The sequence below is a fragment of the Dunckerocampus dactyliophorus genome, chromosome 6 (genome assembly GCF_027744805.1).
Source record: "Dunckerocampus dactyliophorus isolate RoL2022-P2 chromosome 6, RoL_Ddac_1.1, whole genome shotgun sequence".
In the NCBI taxonomy this organism is placed as follows: domain Eukaryota; kingdom Metazoa; phylum Chordata; class Actinopteri; order Syngnathiformes; family Syngnathidae; genus Dunckerocampus; species Dunckerocampus dactyliophorus.
The window spans coordinates 20395916-20420234 of NC_072824.1; the positions used below are offsets into that span (position 1 = coordinate 20395916).

Consider the following 24319-nt stretch of genomic DNA (forward strand, 5'->3'; position numbering starts at 1 on the left):
TTATACTTAACGGTGGCTACGTCTGTCAGGATAACAAAACAAATTTTGCTCGACAGTAATTTTCCTAAAAATTATTGTCAATAATCGATATTATTGACAACATTTTTTGAGGCTATTTTTTCATTAATTATAATAATGAGAATGCATTATATCAAAAGCAATGAACTTTAATTTGTCAAGAGTATTTAACATTGTAATTGGAATGCCAAGAGCTTTTAAATACATTAAACACACATAATCAATTAAACAAACAAAAAAAGAAAATAAAATGGACTCTCAGTCTTTTAGCAAAAATTGCACTTCAAAAATCACAATCATAACCAAAAACAATAAAAAATAGAAGCTGTCTCTTAAGAAAAAAAATCTTCTAATTAAAAACCACACACACACACATGCAGTTATGTAGTGTATTAAATTGATGTAGGGGGTCATATTTGAGCTGGACCACATCTGTGGTGGCGGAGTAAAATGTAACGATTTTGATGCCCTTCAACACGTCTTCCTTCACTCAGTTATACAGTTCAAGAATTGCTGTTTGTGACACGTACATGTACGTTCTCCCAGGCAATTCGTACTGTCTGTCAAACACTTTGAACATTTCCCGAAATGTTGGCTTTTCAACCGTACTGAAAGGTTGCATTTCTCTTGCAATGTAGTGAGCGACACTGTCTGTGAGCGTGCACCATTTTGCGCTGTTGTTTAATTTACTTTGCCAACCAAATGGCTCACTAAGCTTTGGTCGTATCGCCCTTCTTCCTCGTCACAGCTTTCGAACAAATGCGACATATCGGTTTGTTGGTGTTAATGCGCTCACCTTGTTCATTCTGTTGAAACCGAAATATTCCCACACTGGGGCTGTAATGACATATGCATCTCTCAGACAGCCATGAAGCCTAACAATTATTTCTTATAGCCTCTTTAAGTTGCTTTGATCCCCGTGAGGTTCCCATAGGAATCCCACACAGAAACCTTCTTGGAATCACCTTCATGGTGGCGATGACAAAGTAAAAGAGTAAAGTAAAAAAAAAAGACAAAAGTAAAATCTATGAAGCATACTATTTCTGCAAAGCAATGTGCCAGAAAAATGTTTTGATATGTAACCCCAAGCAGGTCAATTCAGTGGAACTTCAGTCACTCAGCATGTGTGAAACATTCTTCTTAGGATTCTGTCAACTCGACTCAACATCAAGGAAAGTGGGTAAGCAGGGCAGCAGATGCGCTGTCTCTTCAAGCTAGGCTAAGTAACTTTAGATTTTTTTGACAGCACGATTCAAAAAGGAAGGGAATGTTCCTTTCTGGACAGGGTGGACAACTTTGACTGTTGCTGTCAAAGGCAGGACAGGTCATTCACAAATTTGAAATGCAATAGCTCCATCATTGTGACAACTACTAATTAGTAAGATAATATCATATGTGTGGCATAAGGCTAGACCAGCTCACAATGTATAGAAGTTGTTTGCAGACGTATTGATGCTCTAACCTTGACAGTGTGGGGAACCTCAATCCATTAATTTTCCACCAGTCTGTGTTTTATACAATATTTCTCATAGTTAAAATATGATTACAGTAATCCTTCTTTTATTGCAGTTAATTGGTTCCAGACCCGACCGTGATAAGTGAATTTTTGCAAAGTAGACATCCTTATTTATAAATGACAGTTGTGTGTGTCACAGTAAATGTGTTCCTGATTGACATGGTTTACAGCCGTAACATGGCAACATCCACGGTGGACTCCTATCTCTGGGACTGAGTTTCTCTGTGGCACGGTGTCGGGGGTGGATGAGACCCGTATGGAGTTCCTTAAGGCCCTGGATGCTGTGTGGGTGTCTTAGTTGACACGACTCTGCAGCATCACATGGACATGGGGACGGTGCCTCTGGATTGGCAGACCTGGGTGGTGGAGAGAGTGTGTTCTATCGTAGAATCACACATCTCAGTCTTCCTGGTAACGTCTATTCAGGGTTTCTGGAGAGGACGATCCGCCAGATAGTTGAAAATCGGATTCCTAAGGAGCAGTGTGGTTTTCGTCCTGGCCATGGAACTGTGGACCAACTCTACACTCCCAGCAGGGTCCTTGAGAGTGCATGGGAGTTTGCTCAACCAGTCCACGTGTGGTTTGTGGACTTGGAGAAGGCATTTGACCATGTTCTTCTAGGAATTCTGTGGGAGGTACTCTGGGAGTGTGGGGTACCGGACCACCTAATTCACTCCCTGTATGACCGGTGTCAGCGCTTGGTTCGCATTGCCGGTAATAAGTCTGACTTGTTCCCAGTTAGGGTTGGACTGGCCCAGGGCGGCCCCTTGTAAACAATTCTGTTCATTACTTTTATGTACTGAATTTCTAGGCGTAGCCAGGGCGTCAAGAGGATCCTGTTTGGTGGCTGCAGGATTGGGTCTCTGCTTTTTGCAGATGATGCGGTCCTGCTGGCTTCATCGGGCCGTGATCTTCAACTCTCACGGGATCAGTTCGCAGCTGAGTGAGAAGCAGCTGGGATGGGATTCAGCACCTCCAACTCTGAGTCCATGGTTCTTGCCCAAAAAAGGGTGAAGTGCCATCTCCGGGTTGGGAATGAGATTCTGCCCCAAGAGGAGGAGTTTAAGTACCTCGGGGTCTTGTTCACGAATGAGTGAAGGATGGAATGCAAGATCAACAGGCAGATTGGTGCGACGTCTGCAGTAATGCAGTCTCTGCATCGGCCCATTGTGGTGAAGAAGGAGCTGAGCCAAAAGGCAAAGCTCTCAATTTACTGATTTATGTTCCTACCCTCACCTATGGTCATGAGCTCTGGATAGTGACTGAAAGGACAAGATCTTGGCTACAAGCGGCCAAAATGAGTTTTCACCATAGGGTGGCTGGGCTTAGAGATAAGGTGAGAAGCACTGTCATCCTGGAGAAACTCGGAGTAGAACTGCTGCTCCTCTGCATTGAGAGGAGCCAGATGAGATGGCTTGGGCATCTAGTCAGGATGCCTCTCGGACGCCTCCCTGGGAAGCTGTTCAGGGCACGTACGACCAGTAGGAGGCGTCGGGGAAGACCCAGGACACGCTGGAGAGACTATGTCCCTCAACTGGCCTGGGAACGTCTTGGGATCTACCTGGAGGAGGTGGATGAAGTATCCAGGGAGAGGGAAGTCTGGCCTTCCCTGCTTAGGCTGCTGCCCCTGCCACCCGACCTCGGACAAGCGGAAGAAGATGGATGGCTGAATTATATTTAAATAAATCCCGAAGTCACTCACACTATACATATGACACATGATAGACATAAAATACAGTACTAAAACACAAAATACAAGAAGAACTAAACACAAGCCAAAGCACTGACAACCTTTCCATCTCAATAATAAGATCATTCACTGTCTAGTTATTATTGTTGTTATAGTATTATAATTATTTAATAGGAGCAGATCCTTTAACATGCTCAAAGATACTGTAGCGACCTGGCAGTTATGTGTAGAGTGAAAGAGTTTTGTGAACGTGACTGGGGTCTGACTGTGTACTGTATATGCGGGCATGGGAGGAGGACAGCTGCGTGCAGAGAGGACAGTTGGGTTTGCTGATGTTGTTTTAGAGTGGTTAAGCCAACAGTACCAACAGTACCAACAGCCAAAAGAGAGATTGTTTTTTGTTTTTTTTAATAATAATATTTATTTATTTATTTGATTAATAGAGAACAAAATAAAAAAACAACAACAAAAAAAAACAGCTCAGCGTCATCCTAGTCCAGCTCCACAACACCCGAAGAGCTGACTCAGAGCTGTTCTTCGTGTCAGTCGCACACAAAACAGTGACCTGGAGAGATATAGCCACAACCGAGACCCACTGGAAAAAAAATGTCTCAAAAGTTGGGCAAGTTAGCAAATAACAGATGAGGGGTTATGATGATAATTTTATGATAACAGTGATTAATGAAGAGTCGTATAAAATTGTTGAAAAGTTAAGAAAATATATCCTTTTTCATAGCAATGTACCTTTTAAATAATCTTATTGAAAATGTAATTTGCCCTTAATATAGTCTTCGAAAATTATATTCGGGTAAATATGGTACACTTTTGTCATTAATTTCTTCCAAAGGGTCAGAAAAAATTAAATGTAGAAAAACAGAAGCAATTTTTCCCATTAGAAATAATGTAAATTTAATCATCTGTTCCAAGACACCCAAAAATATTGACAAAAATACATTTTCTAGAGAGTAATTAAAGTTTTACATACAGAAAACAATGTGAAATAATTATAAACGACAAATGGATGGAACTTATTGTTCATGCGGACTTCCTGTGCATTCTGGCGAGATCAAATTCAATAGTGTTTCTCACCTTCTCTACCAGATTGCTGTCAGCCGCAACATTTAGCATTTATCAATAAAAATGCACAGACAATTAGTTAGCAATGCGTACGGTGCTCTGTTTGGGCAAAGGGACTAGTTTGTTAAGTTCAAAATTCCATCCATCCATTTTCTATACCGCTTCTCCTCATTAGGGTCGCGGGGGCATGCTGGAGCCTATCCCAGCTGACTTCGGGCGACAGGTGGGGTACACCCTGGACTGGTCGCCAGCCAATGGCAGGGCACATATAGACAAACAACCATTCACACTCACATTCATACCTATGGACAATTTAGAGTCGCCAATGAACCTAACATGCATGTTTTTGGAATGTGGGAGGAAACTGGAGTACCCGGAGAAAACCCACACGCACACGGGGAGAACATGCAAACTCCACACAGAAATGCCCAAGGGAGAATTGAACCCAGGTCTTCCCGATCTCCAGGCTGTTACTGTGTTGGCCAACGTGCTAACCACTAGACCACCGTGCAGCCTAAAAAAACCGAAAAAACGAAGCAAACAATTTCGATGAAAATAAAATCATTCATAAACTGGAGCATACAAAAACCAAGGTTTGACTGTATACCGTACTTCAATTTCACCAGCAAAATGATTTTTTTCATCTTTGGGAGTAGCAGTACATCGTCACGGTTTGACTTTTGGACATACTTTCCACAACGTTTTTTTTTTCTTACATTAAATGATCATGTCCAAGTTTAGCACTGGGAAGAGAAGTGATATCAGAGAGAGTGTGCCAGAAAGCTGCACATTCCATGTAATGGTAACATAATGACGCAGCTTACATGAGCGGCACAAATATCCCTTATGTGATACCATGTCACGCTTCCTGTGTGTAATAATCCCTTCTTGGTAATTCTACTGAAAGGACGATGACTGAGCAGACATTTGCTTGGGGTGGCCCTGAAGTTATGGATATATGGTGACAATTGTGAATTATCATTTGTTTTCGCGACAAATTACTCAACGTTGCCCTACTTTTTAAGACGTATTAGACAATACTGCGCTCCAGGCCACGCTAAAAAACAGAAGAGTGAGTGAGAAAGAGACGTTAAAGACAGTGTCTACACTCCAGATGGAAAAGCAAGAATAACGAACAAGCGTGGTGCGCAGATAGGGGTTGCAAATGAAGAGGTGCAAATGAGATATTACACACTACATTTACCCCCCTTGCACAGTGAGCATCAAATTATCACAGCTTCCGTCTTCTTCTTTTATTAGTGCAACCCCTTGGATGTTAAAGTTTTACATTAAAAAAACACCTGACATTTCTACTGTGAATTTTAGTTTAAGCAAGAATTATAAAGATGTGGCAAAAAATGTCACAGGGGTGTCATCGTGTGCGCTTATTTTTCACTTCTGATGAGATCATAAATGTTAGGCTTTTATTGGACTGCCATCAGTGCAGGAAAGCTAAAGCAGAATTAGAAAAAGCCCCAGAATGACTGCAAAGGTTTTCCTAATGAAGCCTCTCATTCCCTGCGCCAAAGTGACCCATTTTCTATCTCTCTCCTCTCTTCTTCCTCTCACTATCACTGATGCAGCTGCCCTGAATTCTTCTTCTTCTTGGGAAAAGCATATACATAAATTTAATTAAAAAAGGCGAAAATGACTGGCAAAGATTCTTATATTCAATTTCCCTGAGCCATTAGTCCTTGGAATTACTGGGACTCAAGGGGGTGAAAGTGTTCGACGGGGGTCAGTCTGCATTGGTGGCAGAAAATGTCACTGTGCAAATTGCAAAAACACAAATGAACTTTTATTTCAAAGGACAAAAAAGGGGGCTTGAGAGGATGACATAACTGTGTATGTCCTTCTGCTTTTTAACAGAAATCAATTCACTATCATACTGACAATTTCCTTTTTGCATTCTCATTTACTCATCTGTACCAGAGGTTTATTGGAAGAGAGGCATTTATTCCAGAAGACCATTGGGAAATTGCTTATATGTGCTGTCCGTTCAATTAACTAATAATTGTGACATCTGTGTTACATTAGTAATGGAATGTGTAACTGTCTCACAACTTAAGTCTCCGCTTTATCACTTTTACTACTGCTTAACAGCCTGAACAATGCGAACGGAGCAAATAAGTTATGTGTATTCAAGTTTGCACTTGCTTCATGGCCATGAGACTAGGCTGACGTGTATTTAGTTTGCTGTATGTTTTATTTATTAAGTAACTTGAGTATTTTCAACATACAGTAGCTCTCAAGTCTAAAGCAGCAGTTTCTCAGGTCAAAACTGAAATTAGAATAAAATACGTCATGCACACTGCCATCCACTACTACACTGTACATACTGTATAAATAGATAAAGAGCACAACAGATGGAAGAGGCAGGAGGGTGACTACACAGAACACTATCCTCACTAAATAATAAAACAGCAAAACGTGTAAAAACGTGTCCCAAGTAAACCACACACACAACTACTATACTACTATAATAAACAGCAACTAATGTTAACCATAAACACACATCATTTTAGCAACTACTTTGCAACTACTTTACTCCTGCACTTATGAGTTTTCTTTTTATTACTTAATTAAGGTATTGTTTATCATAAATTCTAAATTAATACATTTATTACTGTACACTTTCATTTATTTTCGATAGCGCTTGTCCTCATTAGGGTCACAGGTGAGCTGGAGGCTATGCCAGCTGACTTTGGGTGAGAGTTGGGATACACACTGGACTTCAGTCAATCACTGGACACACGCAGACAAACAACTATTCACACTCTCATTCACACCTATGGACAATTCGGCCTTCAATTAAGCTAACATGCATGTTTTTGGAACGTGGGAGGAAGCTGCAGTAACCGGAAAAAAACAACGCATTTTTACCTCTTACTTATTTATTCATTATTACTGAAAAGGTATTTCCAAACTCTATTAACTTTACTATTGCACATTCCTTATCCTGTATTTTACCTTTAAAAAATCATCAACTGCTTGAGCCAAGAGCCCAGTCCTCAAAACCTGGCCCCAGATACTAGCGCACGTACACCGGCTCCCCTCGCCGAGCTAGCAAAGGTTGAGTGAGCAATGTGGAGAATGGTGGAGCGAGGGGGAGAGAGAGAGCGACAGAGCGCAGCCATGTGCCTGAGCATACAACAGTAGCTATTGTGCGTTAATATGACTCAACATCTGCCTTTGCCACTTCAGAATGAAGTCACAAATATAACTCCATAGACATGCACCTCCCAAAAATATCTTCGAGCTGAGGCTCGTTAGGGCTGACTATTGTAACGCATTGACCGGTCTCGCTCTCCTCACCACCGTTTGCCCACAACACTGCCAACAAGCGGTATTTTGCTCATAGAGCCCACGCTACAAGCCCGACCCACAAAGTACGGTCGGCCAAAGTGCGGCTCGGGGGGCCATCCGCGGCCCGTGGCTCATTTGCCATTACATCACTGCAGAAAGAAATAACATTTAAAAAAACAGCAAAAATGGCAAAAATAGAGCAAAAGGAATAATTAGAAAAGCTGAATTGTTGAATAATAAGTCAAAGCTTTGTTTTTAAAGACAAAGCTTTAAATTTCTATCACTTTTTACTTACCTAATGTCTAAGCATGCATATATATATATATATGTATGTATATATATATATATATATATATATATATATATATATATATACAGTATATGCTGAGACCAGGAGTTTTGGCCTCAAAAAGGTTGGTGACCACTGCTCTACATCATCTTAACCATTATCATTACATTCCGACCGCAGGGTCTGTTAAAGTAAAAATTAGTACAGAACTTGGTGTATTTGGAAGAAAACACTATACTGAAGGAACAGTCTGTTAAACACAGAGCTAGAGAGATCTCAGAGAGGGCTTTCCACACACTGCCAATGCAATCTCTTAAGGATCTACACATTTTGGAGGAGGATTAAACTTTGAACTAGGGATTGTTGCAAGCTTGGAAAGTCCATCCAGTGAAGAAATAGCATTCGTACGTGTATGTGTGTGTGCTGCATCACATTGCTTTGATTGAACACGCTTTTGTTGTCCCTGCAAAGAGACAGCACTTCATGGTGTTTTGGCTTTAATTGTTTTGCTGTGTCCGCAGCTGCATCAGCAATTTAAAGGTTTCATGTTGCAATTTTCTTCAAACCTTAGGGATTATTACCTGCATCAAGTTTTGCTTTTGTGCAACTTCCTGATTGGTTTGAGTGCAGGGTAATAATACAAACAATTCTTGGCTGATTTCTACTTTGTGAAAGGGGTGTGTGGCATGAGCATTATACAGTATTTGTATTATCAACTGCACTACTGTAACTAGACACGTTTACAGCCTGACTCATTTGCATTTGGTCGAATCTTTATTAACAGCAAGACAAAATTACAATTGAGACAGCTAACGTTCGCATAACCTGTTTCTGGGTCATTCTCCTGAAAGGGGTACCAAAAGAGTGACATAGCAAGCGGAAATGAAAGTTATTTTCTAACCAATTTGCATATTCAAATAAAGTATCTCTTGCTCCTTTTCAGTTTATGAAGAAAAAACTTGCAAGCAAATTTTGGCATATGTCATGGCAGCAGGGCACTGTTGACTGAAATCTCAATTGTAGCATTTACATGAAAAAAATGCTTGTGCGCGGACTACGTTGTTTACGTTTAATAAGGTGTAATGTGTTTTGTCGGAGTTTGGTCAGAGTACACGTTTGGTGCACAACGAGGTGTTATACTTCGGAAATCACAGCAGCTGAAATGTAAGTTCCACCGTTTTGTATTATTTATGTCATCATCTTTGTGACTTTTTCATGTCACAAAATGGCAATGTGCAAATGGGCTGAAATTGATATCAGATCATGCTTAATACGCAATAGACATGCAGAAATTAGCATGCTGGCCACACAGTCAGGAGATAGGGAAGACCCAGGAGACCGGGGTTCGATGCTTGGGCATCTCTATGTTCTCCCGTGCATGGGTTGCAAAAATATGCATGTTGATGACTCTAAATTGTCCATAGGTATGAATGTGAGAGTGAATAATTGTCTATATGTGCCCTGCGATTGGCTGGCGACCGGTCCAGGGTGTACCCCGCCTCTCCAGCATATCCCCGCAACCCTAATAAGCGGCACAGAAAATGGTTGGATGGGTGACAATACAGGTAAAATGTACCACTGTTAGAAAGCCAGTATTTTTAAAATGTTTATGTCTTTGTCTTAGGTTTTGCGCTAAAAATACCTAAAGAACACAGTTCCACTCAGACAGTGTATTCATAACACGACAAAACACACACTGTATTGTACGCTAACAGGAAAATGGACGTAAACTGAGGCAAAATTTTGTCATATTTTTTTTACGTTAACTGAAAAACACGCTAACCAAAACGTACACGAAGCAAGGTTCTACTGTACAAGCAACTTGCTTTTGACACTTGATTATGCTTTTTCTAATTTTATTTTCCAGCATCCTTAAGCAATTAAAAAAAAAAAATTAAATCATTTTTCATTTTACATCTGCCAAGCTAACTTCAGCTACATGTTAGAGACAAAATGTCCACACCAAAAGTAGCACTGTTTCATGTGTGAAGCAATGAATTATTTGGGCCTTCAAACTGAACCAGAGGACGAGGGCATAAAATCAAACTCAGTTTTCAAGACGTCTTTTGCAGAACTTTTAGGCCAATGTTTTAAGAAGGACCATAAAGATTTCATAAGGTACAAAAATGCTTGAGGTAGCTTGGCTCAAAGGTCAGATCTCTAATCAGCACTGTGCTAGATGCAAATATCTACTGAAATTCTTATTCTACGGAAATTCTGCTACTCTTGGGAATTACTGTTCTATATGTGATGGATTCTCTTTTAGATCATCTCTAATACAATTCTGTATGCTTGCGCTGGCTGAGGTAAAAGGTCATGGCAGATGATTTTATGTTTCATTAGTAAAAGAAGTACTGTATATATGCACAAGTTATGATGTTATCGGACAAGAAATGTCACTCATGTTACTAGTGACTACAATTTGTGTGCCATCCATCCATCCATCCATCTTGACACTACTGGTTTTACTGCACTGATGCAATTGCAAGTTGCATCACCTTTTCCTCTCTTGTGCAAACCTACACGTGTGATACATGTGTGTGTCATCCCACTGGTGAAAAACGAGGTGCATAAGTCTTCCAGTGAGAGGGACATCAGTAATAGGACGGAGGCAAACACACATTGACGGACAAATTGTGCGCGCACACACACTCAGGCATGAGCTACGGCCTTATCACCCCACCCATCACCACCCTCTCTTCCATTCCCAATCCCATAAAAAACAGTTTCTATCCTTCAAATGCTCTATCCATCCATGAATTAATCCATTCTTAGGCCAAACATTTACCTATAGGACTATTTCTCCTCATTCCACACACCCTTCTTCCCATCCCTCCTTACCTCCAGCACCTGCTTTAAAATAGCCTCTTTGCCTCTCCCCCATTTACTTAGATCTCTTCCGCTTCCTCTCTACTCCAAGCCTACCTTAACTTGACCTCACATCCTTCTCCTTTCCTCTCTTCTCCTCTTTCTCTCTCTCTGTTCTTCTCTAAACTTTCATCATACGCCTCACCGCTTGATCTATTAATCTCTGTGTCTCTCTCTCAGTCTTCCTTATCCCCTCGGCTCCTTTCCTCCCTTGCCGCCTCTTCCCTCTCCTTCTTCTTCTCACCCCATTTTTCTCACCCCTCCCAAATTCGGCACCTGCTGCTGAAGACGTCTAGACCAGTAAGGAGGGAGGAGGAGCAGTGGAGAAGATAAACAGGATATAAGTGGAAAGACTGCAAAGATATTGCAAAAGGTTGATGATCAAAAGTGGATTTTCTTTTCTTTTAAAGAACCCGCACTCCTTTGAGTTGTCAGTTTCATTCTTGCGTGTGTGTGTGTGTGTGTGTGTGTGTGTGTGCATTTGGCCTCTCCAGAGCAGCACAACAGCAATCATTCAGCGGATCGCAGCCACTTCACACCTCTGCCCGCTCAGTTGTCATTTCTCCTCAAAGTGTGCCCCATTTTTAAGACCTGCCCAATTCATACTTGCTATCAAAGTGATGAAATCTGATCCGAAGGGATTTTGGACATTTCTTTCACATGAAAAGGTGCTCAGAATGAATTTAAGGGAACTGATGGTAAGCGAGGCCTCTACTGAGTGATGAAGAAAATGAGGGCAAACAGATGCTAGATTACATCTTTATATGACACACACACACGCACACACACACACAAACACACACAGCAGTGTCTTTGATCGACTAGTCTGGTTCCCACTGTGTGTGTATGCAGCAGGATGTGGTAATTAACCTTTCTCCTGCCGAGCGGAGCCATTAAAACGACGACTGTAAAGGGGTTTTGTCGCGAACATAAACCATAACACAACTTGGGCTGTTAAGAATTGTTGCACATGTTCATTGACATTATGTGCCGCATCATGCAAAGGGCACACTTCCTGTACATGTCTCAACATACCGTATAGCTATGTTGATCATTTAAAGCTATATGTGTGACTGTCGCTACAGACAATCTAGCTTTAATTGTAACCCTGATAATTCATAAGCACCGTATTTTGACTATATTGTGACTTTCCATGCATATTTCCCAAGTGCAAGCTGTACAACCATGAATGCTGATTGGATTGGTGATACGTTTTTGTGGTAATGAAGGTTGGGGCCACGCATAATGTGGACCTTTAATTCACACGGAAAAGTCCAAAAAAGGCAAAAGTTTTAAAGATGATTAAAAAAAATGTTTGTTGCCTTTTCTCTCAAAAATGTTTTTGCCAAAAACTCTTCTCACCCACAAAGTTGGTAATAATTTTGAAATATGTGATAGTAAAGCATAAAATGTCAGCATAATATATAATGGCATAATAATAATAATACAGAATACAGTACATGTTGGTGTGAGGTTTCAATGGCTGAGCGCTTTTGTTTGTACCTTGTACTTCCTGCTGGTGGCACCTTCTCAGGATTTTGGCAAGAAACCTAAGCGCCAGAAAAAGGTAATGACGCTGCTTAAGGCGGGAACAACTTTTGCCGCCGTAAGTCGCCATTATGAAGCGCTGTTGCATACATAATGCAAAAACAGAAGGATATCAGAAGCACTGTAAGAGCGAGTCTTTAAAATTTAAAGTGTCAGCTCGTGCTGCGCTGTACATGTCTTCATCATCACACAGCAAATTTCATCATCATGCCGCACAAGTCTTAACCGGAACCAGAAGAAGAGATCGTATTTCACCCCTTTTAGCTTTACTGCGCTGGTTACCTGTAAAATTTAGAATTGAGTTTAAAATTCTCTTACATATAAAGCACTACACTTCTCTGTTTTCATTTGAGTGTGACTTTCATGTGTCAAGTGCTATGAAGTAACTGTTGTTGTGATTTGGCGCGATATGAATATATTGAGATTGAGTCATGGTTCATTATAATTCCTTAGTGGTGAGTACCTGTACATTTTACAATTTAAAATGGTTTAGTAAGTGTGTGAGGCATAGTACAGAGCTTAAGCTTGGATTGTGCGTCTATGCATCAAGCTTGTTGGTTTTTTTCATCACAGGTGAACATTTAAAGAGCAATCAAAGAGAGCGTTAGGGAGCGTTATTGAAGGTGAATTCAATCTAATAATTACAACAGTCACTTTTATAGCAAATGTTGATCCGAAGAATGACACAGGCTTTATTAGTGTCAAAAACAGACAATTCAATTACTCACGTTTATTAGCTATTTACAGGTGGTCTCAAAACGTAACCCCCCAAATAGCGGTGATCTACTGTATTCATTTTAAAAAGTTTGTCTAAATTGTAATCCAAAATACATACAGTACATTTATTTTGCTTTTTTGTACAAAATCCTACACATTCTTCATGATGACAGGCTGCTACAAATCATGTTGCAGGTTGAGGTGAGGAGTTAAAAGCTGACAGCTGGAATGAAACAGATTTATGCAACACTGAGTATTTTAATGTATAAGCAGGGATACCTAGTGTGGCTTTATTGCACCACTAATTGCATGATTATAAAGGTGACTCGTTTTAATGTCACATAGTACAATCAATAATAATAAAAAATCCATCCATTAGAGGGTTTTTCATTTAGTTTCCAGACTTAATAGAGGAATGTGCATAAGGGAGGGTGACAATGAGAAAATGGCCCAAGATGGATTTGAATCCAAACAACTGTTGTAATTACGTTTGACAAGTACATATAATACGATTCACGAAATGAATAAGACGAACTCTCGCAGTGCAGCAGAGATGACATTAGTGTTTGCTACTAACCAATCAGTCACCGTGAGGGGTGACGTTATTCAGATCCAGTGAAACCACAGAATAAATTGGAGTTGTAATAAAATATATTTCATTATCATGTTATGTTAGCAAATATGCTTGCTTGAAAGAGCGATACCTGTGATACACAACCATAAAATATTATCTTTGTTGGTAGTGGATGACCAGTTAATCTGCAACAATTAGATCATCAAGATTTTGGACATTACAGCCCTGCTGAGTGGAGGATCACATCTGGTATGTCTAGCCTTCAGTCTAATTTATTAGATCAGTAACTGCATGCAATAAAAACTGTTAAATATCACTTGGCCCAGGGTTAGATTACTTTAGACCTCGCCTTACAGAGATGAATGTACACAGAAATGAAAAAAAGTCCTATGTTTGGTCCAATGTGACAGATGGACCGACGGCAGAGAAACACACGCCTTTGTGCCCTTGAGTGCGTTTAGTGGACGAGCACCAGCCAAACCTTAGCTACTAATGAGAGTCTACTCGGAACTCCAACTGAGCCCACTCCAAATACTGGTGACCACACACACAATTGGGGGAAGGCTTCGATGTACCAATCGTGACAAACACACATGCACACACACAAACACACACACAGAAAACAACCTTGAGCACCAAAGCAAATAGAACACCAAGGGATACACTACACTAACATGGCGTTGGTGTTTTTCAGCCTCATTTTGTTCCACATTGTAGGAGGGTTATGTAGATATTTATAGACCACAGACTGAAAGATTTGACAATCTCTTCGAGCTGAACATGATCTTACACTTCCAATACGTTTCACCAAAAAAAATCTCACAAAAGTGAGCACAGCATACATTTTACACAGTAAAATACACTGTATTCATTCATTTTTTATTAGTATATCTTCTCAAGGGACAATGCTAAACGACACTCGGATATAACTTAGAGTAGTCAGTGTACAGCTTGTATAGCAGTATGGGTTTACTGTCTCCTGAAAATGACTTAACACAGAGCCATAATTGTCTGAATAGCAAGTGAGCAGCAAAATAATTGTAACTTGTCTACAGTCATGGTCTGGGGCTGCATGAGTGCCGCCAGCACAGAGGAGCTGCGGTTCATCGAGGGAAACAGTGGCAAAGTTTGTCTCCAGATTTGAAGCCAGTTGAGCACCTGTGGGGAGGGGCGTAGCACCAAATTCTGGACCCCCATACACACACTATAGTCTATCCTTAAGTTGTTCTAGGTTTGAGCTCACAGTAATCGATATCAAACGGCAGGCCAATTATTGACCCCCAGTGTACACTAAAACACAACCAGTATCATTTCCTTCCTACAGGTTACTTTAAAGAATTGATAAGGCCAACCACACCAGACTCCCCAGTCAGATTTGACTTTCAAAAGAAACATAAACAGGTTTAAGTGATACAACTTTGCATCTGTAAACAATACCGAATTTCCATGCTACTTCTAAAACCATGCTACTTCATCGGTTATAATGTTCACTAACATTTGGGCTTAACTAACATTTCTTTGAAAAAAGCATTCGGCTTTCTTTCTCTCTCCTGTCTCTCGTTCTCTTCTGGCAGCCTGATTTTTTTCTTTGCAGGGGACGTGATGCCGCGTCGCTCACAGCACTGTGTACGAAGGAGTCGCTTAGCAATAGGCTGCAATAGCAACCCTGAAAGCAAACTTTACCATTCGCAAGTCCTACCAGGTGGAATGAACTATTTTGCATTTCTGCAAGGTGGGTGTGGGTAGTCTCCGGCAGTCATAATTTAATTACAGCAACCTAATTATTGAACTTTCACAGCAAAATGTATTTTATCTTAACATTTATGACTTTGTTTTCTAACTGATATATTGAAATAAAAGTAAAGGTCGTCAAAATGTGCTTGCGGCCCTCGTGCAACTTCCCCCCACTTCGATATACAGTCATCCCGAGCCACTTTGAGGTTTGCGTTTTGCGGTTTCACTCTATCACGGATGTTGTTGTGGGGTATTTTGTGACTTCTTCGATGAGTCGTTGCTGCGCTCTTGGGGTAATTTTGTTTGGGAGGGTTCTCCACTGTCCAATGTTTTCGTCATTTGTGGATAATGGCTCTCACTGTGGTTCACTGGAGTCCCAAAACGTTAGAAATGGCTTTATAACCTTTTCCAGATCTCAAATAATCTCGGTTAAGTTATGTTTTAACAGGGGCGCAATCATTTTTTCACACAGGTCCATGTAGGTTTGGACTTTTTTCTTCCTTAATAATAAAAAGTTTCATTTAAAAACTGCCTTTTGTGTTCAGTTGTGTTGTCATTGGCTAATATTTAAATTTGTTTGATCATCTCAAACATTTAAGAGTGACAAACCTGCAAAAAAAAAAAAAGAAAAAAGGAAGGGTCAAACTAAATAAACTAAATAAAGCAAAATTTGTCTTTGACCAAAAATCAGTCCTTTACTCTTTATTGGTATTACTACATCTAACTTATTTTGTAGAGATATGGGGTAATAACTATAAAAGTAATCGTTGCTTGCAAAATCTACAGCAAAAAAGATCAGTTAGGATCATCCATAATAAACAAATTCTCTATTTTTAAAATCAGAAATATTAAAATTCGCTGATGGGGTACATTTTCAAACAGCTAAAATTATGCATAAAGCAAACAATAACCTGCTACCCAGAAATGCCATGCAATGCTTTCCAACAAGAGAGGAGAAATATGACACAATCAATATTGACACTTTGGACACAATTTGCATGGATTCTGTAGACTGAGTAATAAGTTATATCCAAGTTTCATTTATATGCTGTTGTCCCTTGAGGAGATAAAATATGGGTAGTGTACTGGTATTTACTTTTGTGAGATGCTGTACATCTAATTTGGGATCTATTCCAGTTACTGTTCTAATAAACATAAAACAGAATCAAAAGAAACAAGCACAAACGCCACACAGTGATCCCTGACTCCACACTGATATTACACTGATACACTGCTCCCTGCAGTTGTGAGACTCCGTTGCACATTTAATTTTGCAGTATTGGGAGTCTACTGTTACAGCACATCATCTCTGCCTGAGAGTAATAACTCAGAGATATACTTGCAGTGGAAGCCGTGATCCGTAAATAAACAATAACAGCAGACTGGCTCGGTAAAAGTAGGAGGCAGTTTGTGACAGCCAGTTAGGACTCACAGTGGATGAGGATTTGCTGTACTGTGTTTTTATTATTGTTTGTGTGCCAACTGTGCAAGGCAATTACACAGCTCCTGTGTTACATCTCATTCTCCAAAGTGATAGTTTAACAGGCACAGGCTCTTCTATTGTGCCTTTATAGAACGTAACCAATTGACTCATTTTCTTTAACTGATAGTGTTAAAAAGAACAAATTATGTAAACTATTAAAGCTACAATATGTAATAATTTGACCTCAAAGCTAGCTGTGTGCACTTTCATATAACATCCTGCAATAAGATAATTGAATGCATGATCAGTGCCAGTGTGACATATGCAATACTTTCAGAAAATCATTTTCAACACAACAGGGCAAACAGAGGTGACCATTACACATAGGCAGAGTCCCGCCTTTGTTTGCGGTTCTCCCAATTCTGAAAATTGCTGCGTGCTTTATGTGTCAGTACAGTAATACAGAACAGAACAGATGGGAAATGGCTGTTTTTTCAGGCAGAGTGAAAGTGGATTCTGTAATCGCCATGACAACCTCAGAGTAGACCGGCCAGGACACCAATGATGTTGTGTTACCGCTAGCATCAAAGCTAACCTCACTATTTAGAATTGTGTACAGCGCTTGTTTATTACAGTCCATTTACTTTTAGAACAGTCGCTCAAAAGTCAATCACACTTTGTGACAGTAGGAGGAGCCCTGGAGCAAAGTCAACCTCTCTGCACAAAACACTGCTAAACATGTTACAGTGTTGCCTCGCTACTTTGTGGTTCACATTTTGCGGATTTTATTGAGTGCAATTTTGCATATTTTTAACAGCGTATGAATGCGCATGCATTGTGTTCTGCGTCCTTGTGGTGTATTAGATCGATCTATCAGTGCGCCTATACAAGCATATTAGGAACCCACAGCAGACAATAGCTGGCTAAATATAGAACCACAATAGTCCTTGTTGGCTAAGGGAGAACCCGCCCATTGTGTTCTGCGTCCTGATTGGCTGTAGACCATTGTCAATCAATCTCCTTTGTGCCATTTCCTGTCGTGGTCAATAGTCAGCAAACTTGCTAACTGTGTGAGCTGCTTGCTAACCACCAATAAACAATACAAGAATAAGCAGCTAACCGGCTGAATGAATCTTCGGTTCAACGAGTAGGACGAGGAGGACGACGACGGCAGGAGCAACATGTTTTAACAAAGATGCACTACAGCCGAAGGGCGCCAGGACGAGGCACAGTCAGAGTGAATCCGCGTGAGTCATTTAATAATTTCTTGTGTCCAACCGAGGAGATTGATCATTAAAATTCAAATGAAATTGGAACTTTGAGAGTGTTTAAACAAGAGAGAAATGTGAGAAAATGTTCATGCCTGTCTGAGAAAAGTGTATAAAGTGTACGGTGAGTGGTTTTTACAGCCTTAAAATATACATAACAATTGTAAATAAACAAAGTTGGCTACTTCGCGGATTTCGTTTATTATTGCGGGCTATTTATTTCCCACGCGACAAAAGAGGGAACACTGTATACTAGGGGTGTTGAAAATAATCGACTCTGCGATATATCGCGATATTTCATTTCTCATATCGATTTGAAATGCGTTCAAGTCGATGTTTGTATACTGTATGTACTGTATATTGGGGGTTAGTACTGTATTCATTGTGCCTTTTGTCCTGCACTTACACTCCCGGTCACTAGTTGGCAGCGTTGGCTGCACACAACCCAAGCCACCAGAGTATTAGTAGCATCTCGCGAGAGTGATCCCAGGGTGATATCTTTACACTATATTCTCGCGGTGTTTACAGAACATCTAAAGCAGGGGTCACCAACTTTTTTTCTTGCGAGAGCTACTTTTGTAGCTACTAATTAATTTTAGTAATTATGTTATAGTGTTTAAATATTGTTTGTTTGTTTTCTTCTTTCTTGAATGGAATAAACGTTTCAATCAATCAATCAATCTAAACTTTTAGAAAATGAAAATGGCCACGAGCTACTCATTTTTGTAGAAATGAATTTCATACCTTATTTCAACCCAAACAAATCAAATATGCTTGTTTTACCAAAACATTCACAAAATGCTGGTATCCACAACTCACATTTTATGTTTCAGAATACATTTCTTTCTAGTGTTCTCACGTTATTAACTGAAAACCTGAATGAAAAGCAGGCTTGCGGGCGCCTCATGTGGTCGTGGGGGGCTACCTGGTGCCCGCGGACACTGTGTTGGTGACCCCTGATCTAAAGTTTCAGTATGTAGACGGAATTACGAGATGCTCCGAAGCACATTTATAAATTTGAACTCATTTTGGCTTTTACCAGCACCACAGACGGAGGCCCAGATTATGACAAAAGCCACACCATCTGGAAAATGTGTTACGCGAGAATCAGATACTGCGGAAACACCACGAACCCCCGTGCACATGTTGCCAGACATCACAGTGAAGTGGAGGTAAGGGGAGAACAAGCGACTACCTCATCCCAAACTCTTGAATAAGCTCACCGTGTGCCACCAAAATAACACACTCAGTGACTTACTATAAGTCCAAAGACATGCGCCCTCTGAGCTCGGTGGAAGGTGACGGCTTTCGTTACATGAGGAACGCTTTAGAGCCAACACTTCACTGACGTTGCTTTGCCCCGATTGTACAAAGTAGTAAAAAACAATGTGCTGGGTGATCTTCACTTTGCCGAGCGACTTACATTAACATGTGATGCCTGGACTTCTAGGATGTTTTTACAGCCTTTAAGGTATGTCCTTCAAATACATTTAAGCGGTTTTGAAAATGGATTGCACTTTACTTTCTTAAAACAGGAGCATTTTTATATACTGTTCAATTTAAACCCAAAGCAAGTCTGCAACTTGTTGTTAAATACAGTAGCTGTTGCAGTTATACTTCCGACATTTCAGATAATTAAATATTTCATACAAATTTGTACTAGTTTAGTTTGTACTATAATTACTTGTTTCCAGAATCATATATTTTTAAAAATCGCAATAACCGTCTTGCACTTAAGTATCGGGATATATCGAAATGGAGTCCAATCGTGACCTATGAATCGTGATACGAGTCGAAAGGCCAGATACTAGACAATGCACACCCCTACTGTATACCCACTGAATAAATACAAAAAAAAATACATCAATAATTGACCTCTTTTGTGGCAGTTTGAAGTGTTTCATTTTTCCTTTTTCATGTCAACACAATATACAGTGAGTTTCCTGTTGGTGTCATGCTGCATTTTCAGTAAGGGTATGGGGGGATCAAGAATGAAACTGTCTTACCTTAAGAAGCACTTGAACACGTCAAACTGTGAAGAGAGAAAAGGAAAGATATAGGGGAGAGGGCGAGAGAATACGTTAATAGAAACGTCGGCATGGATACAAGAACAAGAGTGCGGTGCTTCAAAATAAGGTGGCTGATTGCACTAAGAGGCCTGTAGAGCTTTTCCCTGTAAATGTAAAAAGTACATTTCAAATAACCCACGGCTATGCAACAAGGCTAATACAACACTTCATGTAATCCCATTATAAATACCTTGTAGTTATTCCATAATTAAGAGCCAGTATATTAATTACACTCACTATGTACAAACCTTTATAGACCTGTACAAAACATTACAGTACATTATTTTTCCTCATGTAAAATGTATTGATTGTGGACATAACCAGTCTAGACAACAGTTGATAAAACATTGTACAGTAATCCCTTGTTTATCACAGTTAATTGGTTCCAGACCCGAACGTGAGGAGTGAATTTCAGCAAAGTAGGATTCCTTATTTGTAAATAAACTATTTTTATAGTTACACCTGTTGACGACTTTCTAGATAAGTTTTATAACATTATTATAGCCTTCTAGACATGAAATAACTCCCCTCCAGTTATCATATTACCTGGGGACGATTCAGATACCGATCATCTATGAGTTAGAACGTCCCATACCGATATCAATACCGATGAACTGTGATTTCTCTAATTATTTATGTAGTGTTGGCCAGTGGCATCGTTAGACAATTCCAAGGGCCCCTGGAAAATAGGTAATTATTTTAAAAAAAAATTTCGAGTGGATTGTCTTTTTTTGTGTGTGTGAAACGATTTTTGTACTTTTTTTTGACACAAACCTGAATTTAATTTGACGCATGGAGTGATATGAATACATGGGAAATAAATTGTTTAATCATTTATTTTTTAGTTCAGGATAACACAAATTTACAGAATAAAATAATACAAATAAATATCTTTATTAAACAGAAATCTGTCCTGCTTAACTTAAAACAGGTTGCGGGGGCGTCCAACTTTCATCGCTATTAGAGCTGTCAACAATTGGTGTTTTATTTATGACTGGCAACATTTAAATTGTACACGACTTTATTTACCAAGCATAGCTCCACTCAAACAGCGTGGCTATCGTTTTTATGCTATTTTGCGCTAATTTGTCATTATATAAAAGGTATCAAGTCTGAATTGAACAGTTACAATAAAAAACTACGGAGAGTTGAAACAAATATTCTTTGACCCTTTGGTGAGCTACTCAAACACTATGTGTTTTTGTTCATTAAACAACCACACACAAATAGCGTTTTGAGCGCAAGACATAATTAGTATAATGACAACAAGAGTTGCGGCTCAATACGGGTGTTGGCAACCCTACGTGACACAACACACGTAGTGTTTGCCGTAGCATGCCGATCGGTTTTGGTGAGTGGCTTTGAACGGCGTTTGTCGGCATATCCTGATCGCGTGTTTTTTACGGAAATTGCCAGATATTGATCGGTGGCTGATCGATCGGAACATCCCTCGTATTACCCAATATAGTAGCTATAATAAGAGTAAATAAGCCATTTAAAACATAAATAATACTCGTGCTTGTATGTGTTGATATAAATGTGTTCCCTAGGGGACCCGAATGCCAGGCGGACAGGAAATGATGTCTGTGTTTCAGAGTTGTGTTTATTAGAGATTTTATTAGGGAGTATTGTGCCTGTTGTGAGATAAATCAAACCTGCAATAAAATCCTGTTCCGGCGATCAAGTCTGGCACTTGTGTGTCTCACCGAACATTACAGTAACATATGCATATTTTTAAAAATAATAATAGGCCCTATTTAACCATGAAACAACATTATTTATACATTAATATATTTTTGAAAAACTGTGATAAAATGAAACCACGAAATTCAAAGTGCAAAGTGGCGAGGAACGACAGTAGTCAGAACACAAAATGCTGCGTCATCATGCTTACAGGACATGGGAGGTCAGTATGTCGTCACACAGTTCTCTAATGAAATGGTTAACCACTTAATGCAGTAAAGCACTCCTTGTAAGATGAATGCTTTAGCTGCAAATGATCCAGATTCTGACAGAAGCAGTGCAAAGCTACTCAAATAAAAATCATTTGATAGTGACTTTCATGAAATAATCATAAGAGGCTGCTCGGCAAAGATTCTTCAGTTGAAGGGAGAACTTGCATAGTTTAAACAAATAAATACACAAAAATACTCCAGAAAAACAGCCTTCATTTGCTGACTCTCTGGAACCTGTACAATATTTATTCCCCTCAGACCCCGGCAGAGCAAAGCAGAAAGTGGGGCGATAGTGCTGGTGCACTGTGTGTTCGTCTTCTTTTTTCTGTTGCCAAAACAACTACACAGTACTGTTTGTAACTGCAACACTTACCTGGCTTAAGTACATTTTTTGCCGATTTTGTGGCACTTATTGCAAATAAAGGAGTAACTGCAACAAGCTGTATAAAGAGAAGATGTCAAACATGCACTGATGAATCTCCAGTGGGTATTTCTGTGTGGAGTTTGCATGTTCTCCCCATGCGTGCGTGGGTTTTCTCCGGTTACCCCGGTTTCCTCCCACATTCCAAAAACAGGCATGTTAGGTTAATTGGTGACTCTACATTGTCCATAGGTATGAATGTGAGTAACAAAATGCAGTTAGTCACATTTTAGGATTAGAGCTCTCTGTGAGTGGCTCAGTTCTTTTCTGAAACTAACACCATCCATTTTGGCTAATTCCTCGTAATTAAACATTGGACACCATGTATAATTTGGGGACAAAAATAAACAGAAACAGTCTCAACAAGCAGAGGCGAGACTGAACACACGTTCTCAGCGAACAACCTGTTTACGTGGACAATGACTGAATTTAATTAAACTGCATGCGTCTAACTACAAATAGAAATAAGCTGTAATTTAGATTTCAATACAACAGACATTCAAACACACACACACACACACACACACACACACACACACACAGGGTTGAGAAGGCGATCAGAGTGTTTCATTAGTGAGGTGCAGATAGATAACCCTCCCAAAGGAGACATTGACCAAGGGGCCATTGATCGACTGAGCTAAGCCATTCTGTGTGTGTGTGTGTGTGTGTGTGTGTGTGTGTGTGTGTGTGTGTGCATGTGTGTGTGTAAAGTACCCTACTGATGGAGTCTTTAAGTTGTTAGAGTAAGCACAGTAAATCTAAACCAGTCGTATTTAATGACGAGAAAGAGAATCAAGCTGTTGGCATATTCATTAGGTCCAATTACACTGTCCAATCACTGATAGCCAACCACAGTCGGCGAGCAATATTTATGCCCAGGCGAACCGCCACCTGAATAGATGGATAGCATTTAAGTAATAAATAAAAGAAATTAATTATTTTTACTGAATGACAACTTAGTGCATGCGCAGGCATCCCGTATCATTTGATTTGCTGGCAGGAGGAGTGGCATGTAAATCAATCTGGCTAACACTGCAATCACAGTCTTATTGATGAGTCAATAAAGATCGCTGGCTCAGAGGTTGTAATCATCATTTATGCTAATACTTTAACAACGGCACTAATTTCTATGATAAATGTGCTGTAAACAAACAATCAAGACACCAGAAAATGCGACAGTTTGCTATCTCGTGTGCGTGCTCCAGTGTATCCCATCTCCATGCTGTGGCCTTGTAATTAGCTCTGCAGCTTGTTGTCTTACATTGGATGTGAAGGTAATTGGGCTCTTGGACACACACTCTCAATCTCTGTCGAAGCCTGTGTGTGCTGCATACTGGAGGCTGGCCAATCCTTTACTGTGTGCTCAGCCTGCGCGAAAGCAGCTTGTGATTCATTAGTGATGAGTGTGTTTAGGAGTAAATGAGTGTCTGAGTGGCCTAGTGGCTACGTGCATGATGATAGTGTCCACTTACCCTGCTGAACGCAATGCTGCTCTCTTGGAATAATTGTTGGGTTTTCATTTTAGCTCCAGGGCTTCCTCGACAGTAATTTACTGTCAAGCCACTTAAATACAAATCGACAATAAACATGCATTTATTACTCGGAAAACATGTGAAAGCTAATGAATGTAATGCTTAAAGAACTTGACTGTTACCAATACCAAACAAACATTTTTATTATACACTCCTGATCCAAATTTTAAGACCAGTTGAAAAATGTAAAGAATTTACACTTTGTACTGTTGGATCTTAAGGAGGGTCTAAATAGAGCTTCAAAATGCAAAAGGAAGAAATGGGAGTGAGACAAAAAAAAAATGGAGTAAGCAATTTATTGCAAACAACCATTA

At 39.9% G+C, this 24319-nt stretch overlaps 1 protein-coding gene across 22 annotated transcripts in view; it reads right to left on the reverse strand.

The window, feature by feature from the left end:
• Positions 1–24319, reverse strand: part of LOC129182291 (receptor-type tyrosine-protein phosphatase delta-like) — a 220452-nt gene that overhangs the window by 154849 nt on the left and 41284 nt on the right. For all 22 annotated transcript variants that reach the window (XM_054778214.1, XM_054778211.1, XM_054778201.1 and 19 more), the window contains exon 3: positions 20035–20060. The gene's annotated coding sequence lies outside the window, so the exon portion shown is untranslated. The remainder of the gene's footprint in view (positions 1–20034; positions 20061–24319) is intronic.